Source organism: Macadamia integrifolia, chromosome 7 (assembly GCF_013358625.1).
Source record: "Macadamia integrifolia cultivar HAES 741 chromosome 7, SCU_Mint_v3, whole genome shotgun sequence".
NCBI classification, from domain to species: domain Eukaryota; kingdom Viridiplantae; phylum Streptophyta; class Magnoliopsida; order Proteales; family Proteaceae; genus Macadamia; species Macadamia integrifolia.
In genome coordinates, this window is record NC_056563.1 from 3,983,012 (window position 1) to 3,988,012 (window position 5,001).

Here is a 5,001-nt window from a genome sequence, read left to right on the forward strand (position 1 = left end):
TGGGGGGGGGGGTTGTGTATGTGTGATAATATGAGGAGAAGAAGGATTATCATAGCATGTATCCAAGAGACTAGGTGGATGTTAAAAATCTAAGGAGTTGGATGACTTTAAACTTCGGTATATGGGGGATGAAAGTGATAAATGCGGAGTGGGTATAATGTTGGATGTTAAAAGATTTGGAAATAGGATTACATCCATCAAGCTTGTGTTAGAAAAATAGGTTGTCAATATAATTAGCGCTTACGCACCCCAAGTAGGATTCGATAAAAGTAGTAAGTTTTGGGAACACATGGATGGATTAGTGTAAGTTTTAGTCAAGAAGAAAATATTATGATAGGGGCGATCTAAATGGATATGTTAGGTGAGATCATAGAGGCTATGAAGGTATACATGGAGGATATGGTTTTGGAGAGAGAAATGAGGAGGGGATTTTAATTGTAGATTTTGTTGTGGATTATTATTTATCTATTGTTAACACTTACTTTGAAAAGAGAGGAGCATTTAGTTACCTTCAAAAGTTGACATCAATAGCCAAGATTTATTCTTAACTAGAAGGTTCGATAAATTTATATATAGGGACTATAAGGTTATACCAGGGTAGAACCTAACCACACAACATAGATTAGTGGTCATGGATATGTGCCTCGTTACGCAAAATTGTAAAAAAAGTGAGCTTATTTACCATAAGTGAAGGTGGTGGAGCTTAAAAGGAGATACCTTGGTCCTTGAAATCATTTACTAATATAGTGGGCAATCAAAGAAAGTGTGACTTTGAGAGAGATACTAATACGATGTTGAATGGGATGGCTACTTATATTAAGAGGGTTGCTAAATATGTCATAAGCGAATCGAAAGGAAAACGTCATTCCTCTTGGGAGACTTGATGTTGGGATGGTGAGGTTCAAGCAGCCATTAAAACTGAGAAAGTTAGTTTTAAAACATGGCATAGGACTAACCAAAGGTGAATAAATATGAAGATCTTTATCACAATTTGAGCACAAAGGAAGGGGAAAAATTATCTATAAGACCATGTTAGATGTATTAAAAGTGAAGATGGTAAAGTACTAACAAAGGATGAGGACATTAAGGAGAGATGGAAATATTATTTCTACAGCCTACTAAATGTAGACATTTCGATTGTAGAGCCCTGAAAGACTCATTACCCATCAAGACAACAGATGTCGGTAGATATATACGAAAAATTAGGGTGTTTGAAATAAAAGAAGCTTTAAGGAGGATGAAAGTTGGCAAAGCACAAGGTCTAAATAAGGTCCTAATAGAAGTGTGGAAGAGCTTTATATAGTTTATCTTGGCTAACTAAGTTGTTTGATTGTGAGCACAAGGAAATTGGCAGATGAATGGAGGAGAAGCATTGTGGTTTGAATTTAGTAAAATAAAAGTGAATTTTTTACCAAAATAAAGGTGATATTTAGAGCTGCAATAACTTAGAAGCATAAAGCTAATGAGTCATATTATGAAGTTATGGGAGAAGGTCATTGAAACCCACCTTAAAAAAAAAAAAAAAAAAAACTATTACGGAGAACTAATTTGGTTTTATGCCAAGGAGTTCCACAACAAAGCTAATTACTTAGGAGACTCATGGAAAGATTTAGAGATTGCAAGAAGGATCTTCTTATGGTCTTTTTGACGTAAAAAAAAGATTATGATAGAGTTCTTAGAGAGTTAATATGGCAAGTACTAGAGAAGAGAAGTGTTTCAAGTGAATATGAGGACATAATTAAAGATATGTATGATAGTGTGATGACTAGTGTAAGAACTGTTGAGAGGGTGGGGGTTCCAGATAGTGAATTTCCAATTACAACTTGGTTGCATCAAGAACAACTTTAAGCCCTTATTTGTTTGCACTTGTCATGGATGATTTTACTAGAGACATTCAAGATGAGGTTCTTTAGTGTATGTTTTTTGCTGATAATATTGTTTTGGTGGATGATACTAAAGCAAGGATTAACGCCAACTGGCTATGATGTATGGTGTGGAATGTTGGGCAATCAAGAAGACTTGTATTGATAAACTTATTGCAAAGATTGGGATGTTTAGATAGATGAGTGGCAAAACTAGGAAGGATAAAGTATGGAATGATCATATTAGAGCTAATTTGGGAGTAGCTTTGATACATGATAAGCTTTGAGAAAGTCGATTGAGGTGGCATTGCTATATTTAATGGAGGCCTTTGGATGCTTCAGTACTGAGGATTGATTTGATTTAGATTGAAGTAACTAAAAGAGTCAGGGATAGATCTAAAATGACCCTAGGAGAAATGGCGAGCAAAGGCATGCGCTTAGCTTAGACCTTGTATCAAGTATGACTTCGAATAGAGTTGATTGGAGGGCAATGATCTATATAGCTAACCCCATTTAGTTGGGAAGAGGCTGAGTTTTTGTAGTTGTGTGTGACAATAAGAGACTTGTTCAGATGTTCGCTTGGAATTTTTTTTTCATGGTATGCATGGAAGAAAATAGCCGCCTTGCTAAATGGTATGGGTAAGATGATATGAGTGCTTGAAGAGACAGGAAAGTTCATTTTGTGGGTTACACTGTGAAGGGTTCTCAAGTTCCACAAAATGAGGATCAAAGAATCATCCTAATTGAGGTGATGACAATATGGGTGAGATCAGGTGGTGACAATATGACAATTGAGAAACTGTCCAGTGCTGTTAGGGGAGCAAAAACTCAGGACAGTTTCTCAATTGCTCCTATTTGCCGAAGGCTTGCTTCAATGATGCAAACATCATTTACAATACTCCTTACATTTGTCTTTGTGATTATTACTAAGATGTAGGATATTTGTCCAGCTCCAGTTGTTACATGGTTCATTAAACCAATAATTTGTTGCAAGAACAAATTATGCTCATTACTTCAAACTTTAAAAGGGAAAAAAGGTTCTCTGAGCCGTTATAGGAGGGTATGCCTGCATCCTCTCTCTCTCTCTCTCTCTCTATATATATATATATAAATATATACTACTCGCATGAAATGACCTCGCTGCCTTCCTATGTATGAAATTATTCTCCCAATTTGAAAATAGAAGGGATTACTGTATTAAGTTACTTATAAACAATATTGAGATTAACCATGTTGTGTTCTTCATACAATTAACAGCTCAAACTCTTTCCAACCAAAGAACATGAAAGTTCAATAGTAAAAACTGAATTGATGTAGCAGCAATGGACAACAAAGTGGTTAGTGATTGGAGGAAAACAAAACAAGGTGATAAAGAAAGTACTTTAAAATGCAGCCTTACTGGAAGACAAAAAGAGGTTGAGCTCTAAAGAAAAAGAAATGGAGGTAAGCTTGGAAGGGATGAGAGAGAGAATTCCACAAACATAATAGTAGAAAGAGAAATTATTTTGCGGAATGCTAGCCGTACAGGACACTAGACATCCCACTGATTTACAATATGAGGTTCACTGTGTTTTGTGGTTAAAGCCAGCAGGTGAGCTTGCATTTTCTAAATTTTTAATTTCTCTTAGGGATTCATTCTGGTTCCTTTGTTTCAATATAATTTGGGTCAAGGCTGAGTTACAGCTTTGCTAGCTTTCTATATGGGGTCACAAAATGAGAGACGCAAAGCATTAACTATCGACGACAAATGCTTATATCACATATTTACCAAAAATTCCTATTTGATGTATGTGTTTGAATTGAAATGTACCTTGTACATACAGCCATACGGGAGTTTTTTTTTCCTTTTTCTGAGAGGAACAAATGTAAATTTACAGGAAATTGTACAAAGAATCTCTTCACTTAAGATGGATGCTGCACCCATCTTTGAATCTCTCTTTCAAGTTTCAAAACACATTACAGAAGCAGGGTATACAAACAAAATTAGTCTGATATAGTTATTGAGATTAAAATTTACATTCAGAGAAGATGAAAGATTGGACAAAGAGTGCTTAATCATAGGTTTAAGTTGACACTTGGATGAGGAGTCAGATGGTGTAGACCTTGTCGAAAATGAACTATAAATTTATATTTTCCACCATATTTTAAATGCTTCAGATTACACTGGTGGTGTTTGATCTCTAGATACGTAACTTGCTTACATGTAACCATACCCCATCGATGAATTGCAGCTTTTCGAGTTCAAAACAAAATAATAACAATGCACTTAAATTTCATTGTTATAAATCACAGCTTATAAGAGCATCAGGAGCAAAATGAAACAGCAACAAAAGTTTAAAATTCAATAACATACTAAATCACTAGCAAATAGAATCAGATGTTCATGTTTATAAGAAGATAATTCTTCAATGCTGAGGTAATCTCATTTATCAGATCTAGCTGTGAATAACCCAAGCCATAGAAAGTTACTGAGCTCATCAAAAGCTTTTCCTCTTATTAGGATATTTTGGGTAAAAATCCGCAATTGCTCCAATGAGTGTTAGGTGTGCCTTAATGATGCAGACATCTTTTACCAAGTAGCCATTTGATTCGTCTACCAAACTGTTGAGAGACAACACTTTTCTGTCACCTCGAGACTTAGGCACCGTTTGATAACGTTTCTGTTGTTTCTATTTCAAGAAACGTCAGAAACAAAAATTTCCGTTTCTGGAAACAAAAATGGAATTGAAGGTGTTTGATAAATGTTCGGCCATAGGAGCGGAATTGATGCAGTTGCACGATGGACTTAGAGGAAAAAAAAAATCTTTTGATTTGATTCTCTTTGGATTTAGAAACAATTTCTTTTGTATTAATTAGTTTCTAATTTTAGATTAGTTTCCATTAATTATTTGATTTCTCATTTATATTAGTCATGTAATAGAGAAGAACTCAGTTTTAGATTTGAAGTTTTGACGAATTGAAATTTGGGTATGGAAATCATGGCTACCGTGGGCTGTTTTTTCCCCTCCCTGACTCTCTGAAATCTCCTTTTTTTCCTTTTTTTTTTTTTTTTTTTTTTAATCTTCTTCCTCCCAACCTTTTTATTATTTCCTGCTGTTGAATTTTCTGATACTCTGTTTTCTGGGTGACGTTAGTTACA